Source organism: Temnothorax longispinosus, chromosome 6 (assembly GCF_030848805.1).
Source record: "Temnothorax longispinosus isolate EJ_2023e chromosome 6, Tlon_JGU_v1, whole genome shotgun sequence".
In the NCBI taxonomy this organism is placed as follows: domain Eukaryota; kingdom Metazoa; phylum Arthropoda; class Insecta; order Hymenoptera; family Formicidae; genus Temnothorax; species Temnothorax longispinosus.
The window spans coordinates 19978694-20001808 of NC_092363.1; the positions used below are offsets into that span (position 1 = coordinate 19978694).

Genomic DNA, 23115 nt, shown 5'->3' on the forward strand with positions numbered 1-23115 from the left:
ATTCGTACTGTATTCAAGGCTGCCAAATGTTTCAAGCATACAGGATTGTCGTCCGCTTGCAAAGTCGCGAGACAAAAAAATTGAAGAAAACTAATCTTTCCTTTTAAAATATCCACAGAATTAAACATCATTTCTTTTTAAAGAAGATCTGTATTAAATTTTCTTATCTATTAGCAATCACTCGTATTATTTACCGTACATTGTTAATGATGAAATATGACGGCCTTAAACACGTACGAAGAGTTGAATTGTGCAAGGTTGAAGTTATCTCTACATTTTAAAAACATTGTTCTACAAGTCACAAAGAATTCACGTTTTCAATTACCTAGATACCTCTCAAACGTTATGCTCTTCACAAATAACAAAATTTATAAGTCACTCTTTCGCATAGATTTCAATATCTTTCCCACAATTTATGCAAATATAATCCTGATAAGACACGTGCACACACAAGTTCAGATAAATTACATTTAGCATGAAACATCGAGATCGTACTTCTCTCTCTCAACTTATATAAAATCCTCGATCAGAGAGGTGGAAAATTAATTCTCCAGCCGATATTCCTCGCGATACATATCTCTCTCTAGAACATACTCCCAGCCACATTTATACACTGTCAGCTAAACGGAGCGCGGGAGGAAGAAGAAGGGGCTTTGACACCGCGCGACGTGTCCTGACAAAAAAATCACTAGAGACGCTAAACTTTGCGGATTGGGAAATCCACTGAGAGCTCGCCACGTAAGAAATTCATCCACGCGTACCACGTAAGTGCTGTGGAAACGGACGCGGTGGAAGAAGCGAGAGAGAGAGAGAGAGAGAGAAAAGAGAGACAGAGACAGAGCGAGAAAGAGAGAGACAGAGAGAAGAATAAAATAAACTTCAACTACCGAAGGTGTCGTCGAGACGCAGGGGACTGTCCCACGGTGCTCCGCCTCCGTGCGAAATTACGAAACGCGACGGTGGGTCCGCGTGACGACGGCGACGGCGACGAGGACGGGCCGACGGCGACGGGAACGGGAACGAGGACGGCGGAAGAAGCGCGGCGCGCACACCACCGCGGTTTTGACTCACTGTTCGGTGCGCGACGTGTCCGCGCGCCGACATGCACTCGCGGACGGCCCGCTACGTTATTCCTCGCCGAGGTTCTTCCGTGCGACTCGCGGCGCGTTGACGTCGCGTTGACGGGCACGACTTGCCCGTTGATGACGCCGACGTGTCAGCGGGCGGCGAGAAGGACGGAGAGAGAGAGAGAGAGGAGACGAAGGAGAGGAAGGGAAAAAAGAGAGAGAGAGAAAATTGTGTTACGGCCGCCGGATATTTAGGTTAGCCGCGCGGAGCGACGAGCGGCGACGGCGGCGGCGGTGGCGGTGGCGGTGGCGGTGGCGGCGGCGCGCGTGCTTATCCACGACGAAACTTCCGACGAACTTCACGTTTCACTGTCGTCGGAGTAACTCGGAGTAACTCGGCGCAAACCCGTCCTGTCCCTCTTTCTCTCTCTCTTACACTCAGGCGCGCGCGCGCGGGCGCGCAAGCGACGAAGGGAGGAAAAAAGGTGGAGAAACGTGCCGAAGCTGAGTCTACCGCGGGGAGCGTTGCTGCTGTTGCCGCCTGCTGGGAATCCGTTGCTGGCTGGGGAGATCGGTTGCTGCACGCGCGGGTTATCACGAGGCGCGGATGCACGGGACGCACGTCATTTTCCCCGGACGAGATTGTGACCAGCGCGAACGACTTGCCAACCTGACCTCCGCTTCCGCGAGACTGACACCGCGAATCGGGCGAATCATCGCGCGAGCGCCAGCGCCGCCTGGCGGCGCGCGGCGCCGGCGACGCGCGCGCCGCCGCACTACTCCGCAGTTGACGCGCGCCGCGACGGATCGCGATTCCCACAACGTTCCCGCTGTTCCCAGCAATTCCCAGCCGCGGAGTCCGACGGCGGTCGATCGTCGGACGATTAATCGGACGCCCGGATGCTCTCCGTTGCCGCCACGGCCGTTTTCGGGGGACGCCGCCGGTGAGTAAGCGCGAGCGCGGCGTCCCGGCGAACGGCGCGCCGGCGACACGCGTCGCCGCGCGTCTCGCGGACAGCGAGCATGTGGAGCGACGCCATTGGCCGAGCGGCGCGTGACGCGGTGGCGGCTATTTTCGGGCTTCTGCTAGGCTATTTCCTTGGCGCGTATTTTAAGACGGCCGTCCGGCACACGACGCGTGAGCCGAGACCGCGCGCGGTGTGTTTCCCCTTACGTAACCGCGTCGGCGGGCGACCGTGTACGATTGTTGACCGACCACGCGCGATCTCGCGCGGCGACGAATCCTTAACCCGCTCGCCGAATTTTTTGTTTCGCGAAGGGCGGATTCTTCGCGAGGGAATCGCTGTGCGAGCGAGCGCGCCGCGGAGGGTAACGAGGTTTCCGAAAATACACTTTTCCGCTAGTTCTCTTTTTCTTTTTTTTTTTTTTACAGCTATTTCGAATCTCTTACGCACGCATATATCGCGCGCGACGCGGTCCAGCTGGTTTTTTTACTTCGCAACAAAACAGACAGCTCGAATGTCTCATTTTGCCGAGAAACGAAATGTTAATTAAAATAATTCAACCCAAACGGACGGCCCGCATTAATAATACCAGCGTAAAATTATTCATTTCACATGATAAAATTATTATTTATATCTTGCGCGACATAAACAAGTATAACGAATTGCGCCAAAAGTGCAGGATGATAAGAGGAGAAATGCAGGGACGCGCGCACCAAGAGACGCACGTTCCCTTCAATTGAATTCCAGACCTCTCTCGCTCGATCGAACGCGACGCGATTCTAAAATTCGAGTCAAGTTCAAAGGTGCCAGGCACGACCCACGACCTTGTCGATGAGGGAAAGATCGGGATGACGAAATTATCGGAAAATTGTTTCGCCGTCGAGTCAACTGGAAACTTTGAGCACACACGCGATCTTTGAATCTATCCGACGCGACGATCCTCGGCAGCTCGTGCTTTTATTCCCAAGGTCGTTTTCACGACCTTCGACGTTCCGCGAAATTCCTCTGCCTCGTGCCTTCCGCGAGACATTTATACGAGCACCCGCTCCTGGCTCTGACGGTTTACACGCAACCGCTCGTAACTCTCGCGACTGATTCTAAACCGACGCTCCCGCACCGTCCCGCGATCATTGGACGTTAACTTCCCTTATTAACTCGCGAATTCGTGGCGGAACGAAGAGCGCCTATGAAGATCTCGCTGGCGGGGCTCCAAGAGATGTCTGAAATGCGTCTAAAAGCCCCCGGACATTTCAGACATTGTTTAGCTATACTTTATACACTCCTTGGACTTTGGACGCGAAAAAGCCGAAGGGACGTTTCATCGTTATTCGAAGGGGTCAGTACACGTGCCTCGCGTATATCGAATATCCCGACGCGTTGCGATAATTCTTTCCGATAACTTAAAACTGTTTTTTTTTAAATACGGAAGCTTGAAGCTTAAAACATTGGAACATTTATCTTCTATAATCTCCTGTAATTATCGAACGTTTAATTTTCCGCACGAGTTTGCGTCACCGAGACAGCACGTTCAGCTGTATAACAATTATTAACGAGCGGGTAATTATCAGCGGGTGAGTTACACGGATAATTACTCACGCTATCTTTCTGCGATTGGAAATGTTTCTACGAATTAAAATTAAGACAACGCGATTGATATATTTAAATAAAATTGAATTATTGCGTGGCTCCTATAACATGTCTCTTAATGTCCATCTCTATTAACGCAGATTAACTTTAATCTCAGTTTAACTTACTTTTTGTTTTTTTCTGGCCTAACAATTAGAAGAAGATAAAAGGTAAGTTAATCTGCATTGCTACAGAAATGGACATTAGATATCGAACCTTAGGCGTTTGCGATGTCAACGGAATGTCACGTGTGTATGATTCCCATAAGGTCCCGCTTAGCTTATACGATATATAGGTCGATCACCTGCGTCGTTTCGTAAGTTTAATAAGACAGCACGTCCGGGAACGAAGAGCCCGCCGAAGTGCCGGGGGGCTGAGTAATTAATTAAACACGTCGTATCTCCAATTCCCCGCGAGATACGCCCTGTAATCATCGCACGTCAACGTTGACAGCTGGAAAACGCGGCCAGGGCGAAACAATTCCGCTAAAATGCTGACAAGCGGTTAATTACGCACGTCACATGCGGCTCCAATGGGATATGGGATCCTCGTGTGTGCGCGCTCATTCACACTCCGAGAGCGGCATACAAATCCGGAGGCAACGTAATCGAAACGAAGAACGCTCGACCAGCGCCGCGGACCCCCTGGTCTCAACATTGGTTTTCCATCGCGGACAGGGATTTTCCAAGTGTTTTAATTAAAAACACAGTTTCTAATTAAATTCTTCGACGTAATTAAATGCAGATTCAAAGTTTTAAACTAAGGCTTTTCTTTCTTAAATCGCGACTATATCGCGACAGATCAGCGTAAGCTGCGAGAATCATAACGGAGCTCATATAATTTTTCACAATCATGTACTTTCTGATCGAGCTTTACGATCGACAGCGCGACCACTCTCGTCATTTCGACGCTTTCGCCAGATTAACTCACTGGCCACTGTTACGTCAGTTACAATCGCGTCGTTAGTGTCATAACGACAAAACAAAAGGAGCCTCGTTTATTCCCTTGTTCGACAGGGCGAGAGCCCGTGGCGGGGTGGCAGGATTGAAAAATCGCGGGTGGCAAAACTAACCCTCTCGTCGCTGACTATCCCCTCCGACGACGGGTCGCAAGGGCCTCGGAGGGCCGAAGGGCAGATATACACACGCCGCGCGATACGGCACGGACTCGGCGACCGGTCGCGCGGTAAGTACTGCGGCACCCCGTACGCCGGTGGCACTACGCTGCGGACTGCTCTCTGCCGAGGACGACTCGACGTCGACGACTGTCCGGACGACCAGCTCGCTCGAGCGCCCGGGACGCGACTAGCCGGCCAAATCGCGCGCGCCCGAGCGAACGTTTTTAGCACGTCTTCGACGACGGCTTCCTAATTATTTTGGCAGAGATCAGCTCGGGGAGCTGCCGCTCTCCCGATCTCCGGCATCGCCACCTTCTCTTCCTCCTCTCCTCCTCCTCTTCCTCTATCGCGCGTCGCCGCCGTCCCGCGCGTCCTGCCAAGGACTACGACGCTCTTGAGGTGGTTTCTCGATTAGTTTGTGTAAGAATGATTATTACTGCGGGGTGAGAATGTTTTATAAAACGTTCCATTTCGTTATCCGTAAAAATTCTTAATTATAGCACAATCATTTTGATTTTATTAATCACAAACCAAATTTTTTCTCTAAAGAGCTTTTCTTTGTTTCGAATCTATCTTATAAACTATTATTTCAACGATCGCTGAATTTTTACTTTCTCAACTGAGGTTGTATGAGACTGAGCATGATCGTATGACTGATCTGTATTGCTTTCATATCTAATTGCGTAAGGCATCAGCTTCCTCGTATATCCATGAAAAATATCGAGGGACAAACACAAACGTAGGGATATACGTGGACCCAGCTCTGCAATTTAAATGCATAATATCGTAGACTAAAAGGAACTAGCTCTTCAAAACGCGAAATAAATATATGAATAGTACTTGAACAATAAAAATCTTTTTATTTTAAGCCTCGGGAAAGATTTTCAACGCCAAAAGAGTGACAAAAGATAGACTAGGGGTCTTACTGTCCGAGAATTAAATCAACAAATTACGTTTGGACCCCTTTATGTAACAAGGGCTGGATCCTCTGGCGAGACACGAGCATACATTTTGTTCCATTTTAAGCACGGAAAGCACGAAAAGCGCAGCTGGGAGAAGCAGACCTGTGGTCACGATTTGAGTGAGTGGACTGGCGGAATCTATTTGAAGACGAGATGCAACATGTTGGACGGGATGGCCGTAAGGGATAAGAAACGCAGTGCGCTTGTTGGCAAACAAGTAGAGGTCGCCGATATTATATGTGACGAATGCCTCACACAAGCATGCGGCATGAGGTAATCCGCTCCGTTGGATTGTCCAGTCTCGAAAGAAACCGATATCCCGTCGCGTTTGTGTGAAAAGTCGCGCACGCGATTGTCCCAGCTACGCTAAATAATTCGCTTTGTAAATGATTGTGTCTCAATTAGTTGATTCAAAATTCTTAGAATAAAACATCTTTAAAAAAAAATTTTTTTAAATATTAAAATTTAGCAATATCAGACTTGAAAAATCGGTGCTACACTTTTAAGGAATTGGTTTTTCGTGTCGGATTTATCGCGACGGGTGTTACGCGCCGCTTAATAAAATTAATTAAAATTGCCCGCAAAATTAATTAAAATAACGGGCGCATTTGGCACACCGTATTTCCGAATCCTCATCACAAAATTGGTTGCTTTATGAAGAAGCTGACTGCAATATTGACTTGACCTATTCACCGCTCGACAGATCACTTCCTGTAATGTTAGGCGCAATGTCGATATATCCTGTGTTATGCTATTGTGACGTGGTACCACATGGCAATGCAAGCGCGCAAACGCGCGTTTCAATACTCCGACCGAACGTCGCGAACGGCGCACGCATTAACGCATTCCTCCACGATATGAAATCACCCATCACGTATTTCTGCCGCGGACCCATCGCCAAAGATAACAGAATGCCTTTGAAATTTTTATAAATAGTAATGCGTCGCACGCGCGTGCATAACAAGCGACTAGAAATTACTCGGAGGACTGGAAGTACACACGAGAGAAAAAAAAACACAATGGACGCTACTCCGCGTATTGTGCATTAAAATTTTACTAAGCATCAAGCGTTAAAACGTTGGGTTTGAAACGCTCTCGCTGGGCTTAAAACGTAAAAATTGTCTGCCAAGCAATACGAAGCTTAACACGTAATAAACACGTAAACACGCGTTATCTCTTATTAATGCGCGGATTTATTTTTATTGAATATCTCTCTCACAGCGCGCGACCCGCGCGCGCCGGCCGGTGTTTTATAACGGGCGTTTAATTATAGTTTTGGATTGCACAAATTACCGCGACGTCGCGCGTCGTCGGGTCGAGATAATTTCTCGGTCCGCGAAAATTGTTTTACGCGAGCGCGCGAAAATGCGGCGGTGACCTACAAAAACTAAAATGAATTCTTGGCTCTAGTTATTATAGGTCGCGTAATACGCACTGTGCTCTCGCGCTCGTCGACGAAGAGTCCACGGGTTTTACGCGGTTTCACGCGTGATCGGGGACATTAACTGGTTTTACGGTGTTTTTTATTGACTTTCCCAATGCACGCCCAACTGTTTTTACGTATGCGGCGACCTTTCCGCGCGAGCGTTACGGCGCGTTAAAATATTTTATTTCCCGCGAAACGACAAGCTTTTAATCCGAGGATTTCGCTTCGTAAGCGCTTATTATGCAACCGCATACCTATATTGCCACGCACCAAAACAACGCATATGTAATGTAACAGAATCGGAACTCGTTTCAACGTAATTTTCATTACGTAATGCTAATAGGAATTTTTCCCTATTTCTCCAAAATGAGATAAAATCATATTTGATAACGTCGTATTAATAATCATTACATTTTTTTTTATGATGTTTCTTTAAATAATAACGAACTATATTTTTTAATACAATTTTGCCGTATTATTTTCATACATTTCGAATGCAATATGCAATATCACGTATGAAATATTCATAGAAATTCTCTATAAGCGTCACTACCTCGAAAAAAGCAAGTTTTACGTAAAAGCAAGACCGGAGAGGATACATCTACGTCAAGTATAAAAATTTATAATAGGGACCATTTCCTTTAGTTCCAATTATTTGATATTTTACGTTTATTGAAATTTATTGAAACATTTTGCTTTGAAAATTAACCCTAATCCCTCCAACGTTTTTTCCGCCACTTAATTCCTCCAATCATGCACTTTCGTGTTCCACGCGTTTTTCAGTATGTTAATAGCTTTGAAAAATTCCCGCAAAATTATTGTGATATCTTTATACCTTCGACTAAAAATCAATGTAAAGAAAATTTGGAAATTATTTATTTAAATATTTTTTTACAACAATTATATGTTGAAAAATGCACGTTACGACTTGTTTTATTTAAAAAATCATAACTCACGAACAAATTAACGAAATTTAATGTTTCAGCGCGCAAATTAAAGCTAAAAGTAGTGCAAATGAGAAAAAAAAATGAAATAATTATTAATTAAATAGGAATACTTAATTTCGTCGCCTCAAATAAATTGTACACAAAAATACATTTTTATCGAAAAAAAAAAATTCTCACCTACACACAACACTGACGTAATCCTCTAATCATGCACTTTCGTGTCCCAACGCGATTTTGACTGTTTGCCGTTTCGAGAGTAAATGGAGCTAGGGCTTTGAAATTTCTACCTGGATGTTCCCTACTATAACAAATTTTTCGAGGGGTGGGGGGGGGATTATCTCACGGCCTTGGTTTTCCAGAACGAACGACCGTTAGAAACGCGTGAGACACGAAAGGGCATGGCTGGAGGGATTAGGGTTAATATTTTAGCGATTTTTATGCCAGGTTAAGCTGGCCAATTAAGATTAATATAAAATTACATGAACAACAAATATAATATAAAAATCACATGGTTTCTAACGAAAATGTAAGATTTCCTTTAAATCGTACAATTGTTATACTTGTGGTTTATATAATTCCATATATTTTTTCTACGGTATATAAAGTGAATTATTCTGTTCCCAAAAGTTACTCTGTTCGCAAACACGCACTTCCTAGATCTCTGAATATTGCGTGACGAAGGAAACGTTCCAGGATTGATACGCAAAGTTCCATAACGGCCGAGATTCACTACGAGGCGGAATAATATTCTGGAGATAGATAATATCCCTCTCGCCTGGTTCGCTATTTAAAAAATAATCGAGCTGCCGCCACTCCAAGTCAAAATAAGAGCGGCTTTCTATTAACCACCATCGCGTTTACGAATTTCTGAATTTTGCGATTAAGTCTCGCGACGCGCGAAATTTCGCAATTTTCATGCACCATAGAGCTGCGTTTTCCACCCCGGAAACTCCCACCCCGCAACTCGGTCCTTCGATGGAGAATCAGGAAGGGCCTATTCACGATAATTCAGAATTGATCACGATAATAATACGATACGTCACGGCTAATCCTTCTTGGCTTCTCTGTCACTACACTTGCGCTCCCTTCTCCCGCTCCGTTTTCCACTCCGGAAACGGAGGATTTCACTACGCGTGGTCACACGAAGAGCACTATGCAACTGCACACCATGGTTGCGCGGCGAGGGATGGGGGGGGGACTTACCAGTGCTTCTGTCCTCAATCCTTCAACTTTTGCACTTGGAAGCGCTGCGGGGGGGTGTGGACCACCCCCGTTTAAAACCTTTCACACTGCTCTCTGCTTTTCTTTTTCTCCCTTTCTTCTTTTTCCTTTCGATCCACTACTCCTCGGTGCGCATTGTCGTACGTCGACGCACCGCTCTCGACTGGGCCCTCTACGACGCCGACGTGCAGGAGAGTCGTTTGCGCGACGGTAAAAGGGAAGCGAAACAAACAAACATTCAAAAGGGGGCAACGCCTGCGCTGCTGAACAAAACGAAGCGCCGAGCGACCGCGAAATTCGCTTAAATAGTCCGTAGCCATCGCTACCTGGTGGCGAGACGACGAAAGCCTAACTCTGGCCGGAAGCCAGTGGCCCCGGCGGCTGTCGTGGATGTCGTCGTCGCTCTTTTTTACGCTTAACCTTCGAATTCGAAGAGCCGGAGGGAGCGAGAGGGAGAAGGAGAGGCAGTGCCGCCCGATCCAAACGCCGCGTAAAGATACACCGTATTTCGATCATCGGGACTCCGGCGTGCTGATCTATGCGGAAGAATGGCTCATCTCTGGTTCACTAAAGGAACAATAAGGAGAAAATTGAAATCTCGAAATAGTTTCCCGCGATTCTTCCGGCACAGGTTGGTCCCTAGAGGATGGAGCTAATAAAAACCCAGGTAGCAAGCACTCGTCATTTTGACGTCAATTGACGTCAAAAGTCTGTCATTTTGCCGTCTTTTGACGTCAACTGACGTCAAACTGACGAGTGCTTGCTACCTGGGAAAGAAGGGAATGTTTTTTTTCTTTTCTTAAGATGACAAAGATATATGGAATGTTTTTCTTTTCTCTCTTGAGTAACAGGACATTTATAGAATAAACGGATAAGTAGATAGATATAGACGCATGACGTTATATCGTAAGTAATTGTTCCCCGAAGAGTCTTCTTTTCTTGGAGTTTATAGGCCGATTTTGTAATGTTTTATACTTGAAGGATGGTATTATATTATGTGAATACTTTTTTTTTTAACACGGGGGAAATCCTCTCGGCCCGGGGAGAGGCCAAGAGTTATGCTAGACTCTTGTTACCGGCTAAAACTCCCGGGTGTCCTTCTCCGGCGCGATATATAGGGGGGTTCCGCATGACTTTCAGTGCATCCATTATGTGAATACTCCAAATTAAGTTTTTGTCTTTTTCAGAGTTTCAATTTGTCAATTTTACGTTCTCTGAACTTGGTTTGGTGAGTAGCTTTCATGTCTCTTCGTCGATTAGTCATTTTCATTTCTAGTCCGAATATTTTGCGGACTATGAATAATTGCAGAGTTTTTCCGATTTTCCTTCTTGAAATTTACACTTTCTTTGTACATTCAATTTTTTAAATTATCACCTTATACTTTTCGGAGAGCTTGAGATTATTTAATTTCATCTATATCATCGCTTCGCTGCAGATGGCTCAAAGTAGAGCCAAAACGTGTGATTTATAGTTGGTAAACGTACGATTTATAGTTAAATTATTAATTGAATATTACATAGCGTCAATTCACGCACAACTAACCGCGTTTGATTTTCATAGTTTACTTCTCCTTGTTACTCGTTAATTTTAATATCGAGAGTCTTCAGCTAATTAATCATTTACTCCGAATAAACTCGGTCATTTTCCATCGTTCATGCTTGCAAACCTTAGGACGATTTCTAATATATTATTTTCGGCGAGATAGCTGTTATTATTTTCTAAATTATTTCCTAACAGAGCAAATATAAATAGCGAGCAAATATAAATAGCAAATATAAATAGCGAGGTTTTTTCGGTAGTCAATATAATGATGTCACGTATCACATAATAATTTTTAAAAATACTGCTCATCGAGATATGTAGAAGTTTAAATAAAGTCTTTCACGCCTATCCTTTCGTTACAGCCAGAAATTTAAGAAAATAAAAAATATGCTAAAATAAAAAAATGACCATAAACGACCACGTTAGATTCAGCTATAAATACACAACTCCGCTTCGACCGCGCTCTCAAGCATTATTCTTATTAGAATTATACAAGGCTCGCGTTTTCTTCAAGAACGAAAATAACCGATTGGCGGATATCCAAATGCGATATCAGGCAGATCTTCGAGGACAATCCGCCGCGGGCATTATGTTGGGAAATTTGTTCTTCGGCCATCCCGTTTTCATCTTTCGCATTAACGCGATCAAGGTTTCTCGGCGCGAGCATCAATCTTTCCTCGTAACCGCACCGTATTCTGTGTACTTAACACTTTTAAGGATAGCCTCTTATCTATATATCCCCTTTAATCAATATCGTTTTTTAATTTCTACATTCATACACACATGCATACAGAGATATAATACACACACAGGGATTATAATATACAAGCACGTTTTCCCTATACGTAATTGGCGTATATTTCCGTTTGAGATCAATACGTTCATGTGTAACATAAAATGTGTAACATATCCCATCTTTTATAATGTTTTATCATACGAATAATATATGTCAACCTATTTTCAATTTTTTAAATCAATTTACAAGGAATTAATTTACTATAATTAATTTAAGAGAACCGTTGGACCGGAATATTGGATTACTTACTGGAAAGTGCATTTTTATAGAAGTTAAAAACATTAATAGCTGGAATTATAATGCGATTCATAATTTTATTTTTTTTTTTTTGAAAAGTGCACCTATCGCATGAACGAACGAGTTATCGTGCATGCCCCCCGGCAGCGATGGAGCACATTCCAACTGTAAGCACACCTTGAGAGACGCGAAGGAGAATACGGGATAAAGAGTCGGGTCAACGTCCCGTTTCTCTCGAATCCCAAATACATTTAATGTACGAGTGCCCGTCCGCACTCTCGCCGTGCGTTATTTCGCGCCTGTGAGATATCCCTCGCGCCACGCCGTGCCGCGTGCGCCTCGTTGAATTTGCCAAGTCCTCCGGTTATCTCGCGCACGCCACGCCGGTATCGCATTGCACGGGCATTGCTGGTACGAGGCAGCAACGTAATATGATGAGACAATGGCACCGTACGCGGTATTTAGTAGCAAAATACTGTCCTAGTTTCACTTTAATGACAACGTCAGAATCCGCGCCATAGCTTGCCACACATAATTGCTTGGCTCGAGCTATTTCGATTTGATTTAAAATGGCGAAATATTGATACCGTGGAATATAACGAGATTTCGGATAATAGAGACACTGACGTCAGTATTAATTTATCTAATCCTGTCAATCACGAATTTTATAATGTGTGATATAGGAGAGAGAAAAATGGTAAAACTACATAAAGTCCAAAAGCTTTCGGCCAAGGATATAAAAAAGATGATTAAATGAAACAACCATTTTTATTTTTCTGTATAATTACCTTTCGTTTCAATATATTTTTTTAAAACGATGAATTAATTTTTCTGTATAACTTTTCACTAAAAATATCCTGAATTTCTGTCCTTAAAATTGTTTTACAAAATTGTTGTCACAGGTAAATTTTTTTCATGCAAATCAGACTTCAATTTTGAAAATTATCTTTCAAATTAATTTTTATTTTTCAAAATTGAACCTTACTACGTACGCGCGCGAACTAAGTATAGCGATTTTAAAATGTATTCTCTTCTGGTAACATAAAACGCGTTCCACCGTATTTCATTACGAATAATCGGTAACAAAATATGCAAAAAATACACGAAAGTCTGCTGTCTGCTCCGCGATGAAAGGCGTTCGTGATTAATAACAGATTGACATGTGCGAACTCGTCGAAAACCTTTCGTTGCGAAACAAGGAGATGAGAATAGATCTCGCTCGGGACAACGGGAGATAAGTGCGAAAAAGTGTGTCATAAAGGCGGATGCTTTCTGAGAAGATCTCTTCATCGCAATATACTTCAAAGATGAAGCAACGGGCAGTTCTGCACGCTGGATAAACATGTCGGTGCCATATACGCTTTATCGCGAAAGTTAGTGCCTCGAATACGTTTGTTTTAAATACATCAATGGACGTGCGGTGTTGGCGATTACGTTTCGGTAACAGTCTTTTCAAAATACTTGCAGAGACAAGTCTGTTTTCTCAATATTGGATTGTACAATCGGTATGTATTAGTTACAATTTACAATTTTCGCTCTGCATAAAAAATATTATTTTTCCTAATTTACATCCTAATTCACAACGGCATTAAATATACATATTTAACGAATAATTCTCGCCTATCAGTTACCCACCACTTTTTCGTTAAACTTTTCGATCAGTGACTCTATCTTTATTGATCGATAATGTCGGGGATGTCGCTGTCTTATCAGTATATTCAAATTAAAAGAAACTTTTAATTCATCGGAGTACTTTGAAATCTCATATTACTGTGTCATAAGTAAACGAGATGCTTTCTCCACACCTTTTTCGGTCTGCGATGTAAAAATGGATTGCTCCGAGCAAGAAATGCATCCTCATCGACTGTAATGCATTCTGAGATGTGCGAGCATCTATTAAAAATAAGTAAACATATGCGTTCATCGCACAACGAAAACAGACGTATGCGCCATAAACTGACGGATAGCGGTCCTTGAATCCGTAACACGCCGCACGATCACCGCCCCGGCCGCGGCCGGCGGCCTGTCGAAAGACCGAGCTGTCGGAACCAGTTAGACGGCCGTCCCCATGAAACATCCGCGCTATCAGCATTCTCTCATTATAGCGTACGAAAATAGACGTCGTTACTTCGTCGCTTACTCTGACCGGCGGCTCAAAAGCAGGCGTTATTCTTAGCCAAAACTCAAACTCTTACGTAAAACCGGCCCGCGGTATAGCGATGTTTTGGAGCATCATTAGCGCTAGAAACGTTTCTCCATGCCCGACGTGTCTTCGGCCATTCGCGCGGGTATAGATTCACCAACCCGGAAGAGACTGGTACGTCATACAAGTGCAGCACGGACGGCTATCCCGAATGAGTTAACGGATAAAAATAGAAAAGCTCGTAGATTAATTTAGAAATACCTTTCTGATCGACTGCAAGGAATTCGCCTTCCGGCGGAATTTTCGCTGTAAAAACTCACAAATTCAAGCGTCATCTGCTTGAAAAATCTATAAATCACCAAGTTTAGTAACCTCCCGTATACATGTCACATTCTGCATACGAAAAGAGCGCGGAAGAATAGTGAAGAGCTTTTCTTTTTATACAGCTGTAAATATCGCTTGCTGTATTTCTCGATGCTCTAGACCAGAAAACTATGTCGTTTTTTATAGCGACAATATGGTCGAAAACTTTTATAATAATAGTTTATCAGCTCGAACATGTGTTTTCGGCGAGCTTTATTCGCCGCTAACGCGAATTTGAGAGGAGTTAATCTAAATATATATACGTATACATGTATGAAGGAAAGGGAAAGAGAGAGGAAAGAGAAAAAGAGAACCGAGAAGTATTACGGAGCACGCGTCGATGACGGCACAGAGAATCGTATTTATTTATAAACGATTTTTATAAATGAAGTGCTAAACAGTCGTGATGAAGCCACCTGCCAGACAAACAGGCGATCGATCACAACGTATTCTAAAACGAGTTCAAATACTGACAGACTAATGAATTGCCTGCCGTTCATCTTTATCATATATGTCTCCAATGTTTCCATCGATTCGATATATATGCATGAATAATTACCACTCGATTGCTTTATTCGCGAAATGTATGTATCTGTGTTTTGTGTTACATTGAACTGATATCAATTCAGACAAGAATCGAGCATATCGGCTTTAATGTTATCGGTGAAAATATCATTGAAAGTAAAATCATGGAACTAAAATAAATTGATTGTAGAAAGAGGGAAATGAATGTTATACAAAAATATTTAAATTACTACTGTAATGAGAAAGTATCTTCTTTCGAAAAATGTGGTTTCGATATTTTCTGAGCAAATTGTTTCTAGTGACATTTTAATTTTTAATAGATAGCAATATTCAAATAATTATAAAATTTCTAAAAAGAGAGGATGTCTTAATAAAGATTTAATCAGACGAGAGATTCAATTTTGACGCTACTTTTTAAAAGAACTTTGTTAATTGTGGGCATCAACGTCCCAATCCCCCTTAAAACATCAAACGCTATGTTTCGTTGCACGAAGGATGAATGCTAAACGATCCGTGTATTTTCATATTTCGTCAGAGATGTTTCTGAAGAAAGATCGTTGGAATAATAATAATAAATCATCGTCAGTAAGATCGCATTCGTCGAAATTTACGAGATATTATCAAAGAGCAATTCACGTCTTTCCCCTATCGCTGGTCAGAAGAGCTCTATTGCTGCTGAAGGCGCCTTCAATGTCTAACGATATCATTACCATCCGGAAATTGCTGCCGCGACAGCTTGAAAGGGGATAGCACCAGCCCTGTTAATTTAAAGATTAAAAAATTCACGCATTTGCGTAAATTCTGGGGATCAACTGGAGTAAAGAAGCATGACACATTCTAACAAAGGATTTCAATCTGAATACAATAAAAAATAACAGTTATACAAATAATGCCATTTTCAAAAAGAACTTCAGAGACTCTTTCTTTCTTTAATATCTATTTATTTCCAAGATTAATATTTATTTCTGAGAAATGTATATAGGATTTTGCGCATACGAATGCACAATTTGATTCTTTATGCTAGAAAAAGCAACTTTAGCAAAATTATGTCCGAGCAGCAGTTTTTAAATGATGAACAATTTAAAGTCAATGATTTATAGAGCATTCGGTTAACGCGCGCTAAAAATTTACGTTGTTTTACTATTCCTCTAAAGATTTCATAATAACCATGCATGATATGATGTTATGATAGCGAGAAATTATTTAAAATGTAATATAAAAAAGAATTAGCACCCAAAAATACTTGAAATCCAATCTAATTGTAAGTTAAATGAACTCCCGTTTGTTCATTTCACTTCGGCTACGAGTTTATGTCTTTCTGTATCTTTGCCAGTGCTCTCTCAACATACTCACATCGTGAGCAGTACTGCTCCATAAATACGTTTACTGTGGGCATATGAGCGAGAAGAGCATCGAGCGTATGGGTGACTGGAGCCGCATCCGTTTTCGCTCTTTCTTTTGCCGAGCGATTGCTTTCGCTGCTAAACTACTCAGACATTACGCATAAATACGCTTCCTCTCGCTCACATGTTCTAATAGCCCTCTAATGATTCTTTCTCATCAAATATATGTCCATGATATATACGCGACATCTTGTCTTCTACAAACTCTTTCATTAATGCGATCTTTATGAGTCTAATGTCAAGAAGCGAAAATTCGCGGTTGCATATTGAATTTTTATCCAAGAAAATATTTAAGGAATCTGGATTCCTTAAATCGATTTAAATTTACTGTAAATAAAATCTGTGACTGAGAAGCTACGCGATAAGTATACACTTTATATAATGGTTTCCATTTCTCTCTATATCTTTGTAATTTGTATGCGCCTCTCTGATCCGCGTGAAATTAATATCGGACAAGACTGCGATCAAATATTAAATTTTCCTTGTTACGGCCATGAATTAACGTGGTCAGTTTCCACAAGTATCTACGATCTTCTGTCACGTATAACGTACGTTTAATTTATTAGACAAACTAATTCAACGGGTAATATCCAACGCGTTGATTGTAGCGGCTTAATTTTATATTAATAACAATTTATCCAGTGTTTTATTAATCTTTTAAAAGTCTTTAAAACGTTGCATAAACTTACAGTAACTTCTTCGAGATAGAAGCCACTCGTTTAAATTTAAAAACATTTTAGCGCAAGTTGAGAATAACATTTTGGTTCGCACGACAAACGAAAGTGACAGACATCGGTGCGAAGTACTGATTTATTTATTATTTATATGATTCATCACGGGTCTTTGCCTCGCGACGTACATGACATTCCTTCCGGTTAGGAAGTCTCCACGGTCAGAGCCGTGTCTGTCAAGCTCGCACGGCCTATACTAAGCGACAGGCCCGAATCAAGAATGCATGCCCCGCGCAATGCACAGACGCCGATGGTGATGTAATCCGTCATCGCGTACATGACGTCGATGATTTCTTGCGTGCGCGGCATGAATGAACGACGAAATGAGCGGTGCAGCGAATGCGCATCTCCCGAACCGGCATCGGAAGCACTTAATTGCAATTGATTATAATTAATTCCCCATGGCGTGGATTATTATATTATTAATCTTGCAGATTAGATGGGTCGATTATAATCTAAATTTACATTCTCAATTAATATCAGGTCAATTATAGATTTAATATTATTAACAATGATATTAGAAGATTGTTATCATCAAAATAATCGGACTAATAATTGCAATCGTGATCGCGGAATGAAATTATGTAATCTGTCTTAAATTTCTCACCATCGATCTAATATAGCTGGAAATTCATCATCATTTTTTAACTATACGATAACGATATATTTAATAATGATACATGGACGAAAATATTATAATGGTAATAAATGATGACAGATTATGACGAGAGAGATTATAAGTACATTTTTAGCATAAAATTGTTATTTAAGCTATACGTTATGCGGTCCTACCTGACATATTAAACTAAACTCTTCAATCTCTGTGCATAAATACAAATAAACATTCAATTAACCTCTGTACCTCTGTACATGTATAATTAATAAGATGATCAAGTATAATACATTTTTTCTTTTTGTTCAGGCGTAAAATATGTTTATATTGCCGATGTTACAACTTCGTATTCCTATTTCCACTGTAACTCTCAAGTACCCATCTTTTCTGCTTGTTAGCGCCAAACCAGGTCTAGACCAGGCAAACGGGCGCGAACAAACGCGAATAAACGAAGTTTTGTTTCAACGAGTGTGCGAACAGTGCCGCGAGTATTAGCGGACTCGTTGAAGGAAGGAAGTTGTTCACTCGTGTGTTTATTCGCGCTTGCTCGTTCGGCCTGGATCCGTCGCCTCGGACGGCGACGGATGGTCCCCCGATCGATCGAGGAAGAGATCGACTCCGGCCGCCGAATATGACGCGCACGCCTCTTTCAGGGTTAACTCGGATCGGTCCTACTTATGTAAAATCTTGAACGAGTAACATTGGGGCTAATTATAAACACGGCCGCCTAGCTGCGATTCGTGCCGACGCTTGTCGGTACCTGCCTGCATGCAGCCTGCATGCGTGTGCAATTTGCGCGATGCTGCACACTGGCGGTTTTAGCCGCGCGCGGCTAGCGACCTAAACTAAAAATAATCGGCCGGCCAGAGGGGGTCCGGGGGTCCGATCAACGGCCAACTGGGCCAGTAAAGTAGCCGTGGCTCAACGTCCCAAATATAGTCCGACATCTACATGGCCGTCGATCTATCCCGCGCCGCCGATGCATCGCTGCCGTCGCCCAATCGCGGAGTGCATCTCGGGTGGCATAATACTCGTGATCTGTCACCGGCGATTTCCCCGATGGATTCGCTCACCGCGGTCGCCGTCGGAGCGAGTTTCACGCTTATTCTGGGATAGCTCGTGCCGTCCCGTCGTACTGCGCGCGATATATTGACTCCACTCCGCTGCGGCTTGATTTGTTAAGCCGGAATTTGTCCGCGTGATCTTCCTTTAGTGTAAGCACGATTGCATCTGTCAACTGGTACCATTATCTATCAAACAAACTTTATATTCTTTTTTCGTGTTACTTAATTCAAATAGCAGAGTGACGTTGAAAGGTGACATGGTGACTATTTTGGTCTATTAGACGTCACTATGTCATCTTTTAACGTCACATTGCTACTTGGGTACTTTTCTAATATTTTTCCGGAAATATGGTACTTTAACAATTTATTTCATATTTTTTAAAAAGTTCAGATTTTCTTTCCATTTACTGAAATTCATTTATTCTGCATAGCTATCGAACGGAAAATAAATAAATAAAAAGAGCTTGGATAAACTTTTCGAGTGATTTACGAGTCGCGGCATCAGTCGAAATCGTCAAAAGCGATAATGATGCCGATGGCAGACGCGTGTCCCGTTCTATGCGAGCGTGATCGCGGTTTTCAACTGAGGAATAGCCATTCGGTCCCCCACCTTGTCATTGTAGTGCCGATGCACTTGGCCCAGCGACAGTCGAATGCAATTTCGGCACTATTCGGTATGAGTGATGTAATCATTACCCGAAATGGATCGATTTATACTAGCTCGAGTCGACGCGGCCATATTACTTCCCACTTTATCGGGCTGCGCAAATCGTGGCTGCTGTCCTCCTCTAAAATACGGGATAGCTTGTCAGCGGCAAATGTGTCCCTAAGAACGGGGCACTGGCCAGGAAACGCACGTCACTTAGGTTGTTTTAATTTGGTCTTTGTAGACGACGAAGAGGAGAGTAGTTAAAAATAAGAGACGCGCGTTTGTTTATGTCGCCACATTTTCGATGCAAATCCGCATTTTCTTCTCTTCGCGAGATATCTTCAGCGTATATTTCCCAGAGTATTGAGAGAGGCGATTTTATGTAACACGTTCTATATAAATCTATATCGGAAAGTCAAATTATCTCGTAAGATACGTCTGTTTATTTTAAGAAAGCGTAAATTTTATATACGTTCTTTGAAGAGAAGGTCTTTTGTGTGGAATATACGATCGAGAAAAGTGAATAATTTAATACGTAATCCGCGAGTTTTTTTTATAATACATAACATCAAATAAAAATAATATTAAAAAGTTATATTTAACAACAAAAAGTTATTTTTTGCCAATTTAGCCCTGAAACGCATAAAATGGCTCAATCTGATATACATTAATGCTTATTACAATTTTCTATTCGAGTACAGTTATATTTTCACTTACAATTAGCAAAGTATAACGAGACATTAAATGTGAATTTCTATCTATACTTATATTGAATACTTGGCCAATGTCTCTGAGTTTTATTTTTGTACAAGTATATATATGAAATCTAGTATTTTATAGTAATCAAATTAATGAGAGCCGCATGTAATAATATTTAATAATAAAAGCAAAGGTTCGCCCTTCAGAGAACAATCGCATTAATATAAATAACGGCTGCGACATACGTATTTATCTTCTCTATGCGCGCCTGCAAAACTGCATGTAAACCGTTATAACAGATGTAACCTTGTCCTGGTAACGAGTGAACATTCAACAAAATAGACGCTCTTCATCATCATTTACTGAGATTATAAAGAAAGCGCATCGAATGGGTTTCATTAGGGACAATTTCTTTGCATTATTTGATTAGAAAAACGGGACGAATATCACTAGAAAAGAGCCTATTAGAAAAAAAGTTTGAAGAAAATCTTTGTAGCATATATTCAGCAACTTATACGTTATCCCTTTAACGTATTCTGAAAAAACAAAGAAGCACAGAAAAGAAAATCCTGAAAGGGATTTAATAGTGCCTTGAGGATCCTAATGTTTCACAAGCATGTTATATGTTAAATTAAATTGTAAGAAAAGATACACTGTTATTTTTCTTTTTCTCAACATCGAAAATGCCCGCGCCATTAAGAAGAACAAAAGTAGCGGATGAACGAAGGCTGAGATGTGCGTGCTGACATCCCAGAAATTCTGTCGCACTTTAAGAACGGTCTCTATCTATCTTGAGGAAGGCAACGTCACAGCTTCATGAACGTCACGGTTGTTGCGTGACGCATGACGTCGTGAGCGAATAGGTAAACTTATACGCCTCTCTGAATTGTCAAGGAGAAGGCCTAAAATTTATTTATTGCTGAAATAAAATATTAAATTTGTGATCTTTACTCAAGAGTTAATAAAATCATCGTAAACAAAAATATTGCAACTTCTAATGAATTTTTGTAAACGTGGGTTCATAAAAAGTGTCATCAGAATTTAAAAATATTTCAGGAAAATTAATATTATTTAAAAATAAGTTTGTGAGGTAACCTCTTAGTATGTAAATTGAATCTAAATATATCCAAGGTAGACAAAAATGTGAAAAAACTTGAGATTATTCTGAAAGATCTTTTCTAAGCTGTTAAATATTTAATTTAACATGCATGCGAGCGACTGTGAAACGTTAGGACTTCCAAAATGCTGCAGATGTCAGATGCAAAAATATAAAAATAATATATAAAGCAAGGTTCGGAGTAATTAGTCTCGAAAAACTAAGTCATTTTTATATTACAGGACAAAAACAATTATAATAAGTACGTATATACAGTTTTCCATGAAAAAAGATTCCAACGACTGCGAGGAGCGCGCGCGGCAGGTATCGCCCGCGATCCTAAATTATTCGTCGTTCTCCACTGCCGGGGACTCTTTGGCAGGTACCGCGCGGTCCGACGCGACGTCGATGAAACGCAGAAAAGTCTCATCTATCATGTCGAAATACGTAACGCGAAAATAGTCGCAAGGATACGTTCGGGGTCGAACTTGGCGCTGGGCTCACGCGAGTGTGCGCGACCATGCGCCGGCATGAGTTATCGGACTCCCAAGATCCCTGATAGAGCGAGTAGTGCGAGGCCACGTCATTGTCGCGACGTTATCACTGATCTCTGTCACAGACAGATCACTCGTAAAACCGAAGTCTGAGGATACGGAGATATCACTTCGAGATTGCAGACAAATGTGCAAATTCTATGATCTTTTTTTAGTGTTCTCGACTTTCTAAGGAATCTCGAATATATTTTAATTTTTTCATTTCTGTGTACGCACGTGCCAAAAAATCACTAACTAAAAAATTAATTAATTAATTCTTGCGTGGAAAAAGATCGTTTTCCAAGGCTGCGCTTCTTGATACGCTAATCATCGGATATTAATCGTATAATATTAAATATAGATATCTCTAAGGAAAGTCTATATACGTGTCGTGCTTCGTTGGTTTATCAAAGGTACCTCAAGCTGTGGAAAGGGCAAAGTAGGTTCATTCCTTTAAGAGCACGCGAAAGACGTATTATTAATATTATTATGCAATGATAGGAAGAATATTTCGAGATGCAACATGAGGGCAAGGGCTGCTGTCGATTACGCACACACTGGGGATGATAAAAATATGCGCCGAGAATCAACTTTGACTTCTTTGTATAGCTAATACATAGCGTCTCTTTAGCTATTTTTATAAATGTCGAATGGGTTTTTCTTGAGAGAAAATTTCATATAAAACCCCTTTGGATTTATCAGTTTGTCGCTTCTTATAATTTTTAAATATTTCGACAATAATCCAATTAAAATTTTGTTAAAGTACTTTGTTTAAAGTATTTTGTTAAGTTCTATTCAATCAAAAAACAAATTCTGGTTCTGAAAAAATGAATGAGTAAAAGGCATTAGTAAAATAGAATTTAAATTATTAAGCTAGGCACAATGCTCTTTTTTATATCTTTATTTTTTTAATTTCGCTACAGATTACTCGCGACGTAATGCTGCATGTATATTATATGTGTGGAATATTTCGCTCCGTCATTTCCAAAAACAGTTGGAAAGAGTGCTTTCTATCCGATAAAGAACGCTGGTTGAGCAAGATAAATGTGCGAAGTATTAATAATTTTACGAACTCGCGTGGCAGACGCGGGATTATTTCTGCGAACAATACGATCCTTGTCGGTCGGGCATGCGATAAATATATCACGTTTACAACGGATCGGCATCCGCGTAATATACGATTGCTAGTAAAGAAACGAGTCATACTAATCCTATTTGGATCCGAGAAAATAATCTCCCGCTACATTCACCCGATGAGAACGTGCATGACGTCCCGAAGGATCCTTGAGAAAGCCGCTATTACGGCCGGTCAAGCCTACGCTCTAGGCCAGGGGCTAGGCTAGGCTATTTCCGCGATTCAGCTTATGGACCGAAATAGTCGTAGAGAGA

The 23115-nt window shown here is 41.7% G+C and overlaps 1 protein-coding gene across 7 annotated transcripts in view; it reads right to left on the bottom strand.

Moving 5' to 3' along the window:
- Positions 1-9584, bottom strand: part of Serca (ATPase sarcoplasmic/endoplasmic reticulum Ca2+ transporting SERCA) — a 45952-nt gene extending 36368 nt beyond the window's left edge. For 2 of the 7 annotated variants that reach the window (XM_071780898.1, XM_071780893.1), the window contains exon 1: positions 9314-9584. The gene's annotated coding sequence lies outside the window, so the exon portion shown is untranslated. Of the gene's footprint in view, positions 1-887; positions 1507-1566; positions 1742-4730; positions 4961-9313 lie in introns of those variants that run through there. The other 5 variants (XM_071780899.1, XM_071780894.1, XM_071780897.1 and 2 more) reach the window with 5 other exon arrangements.
- Between the last annotated feature and the right edge of the window lie 13531 nt (positions 9585-23115).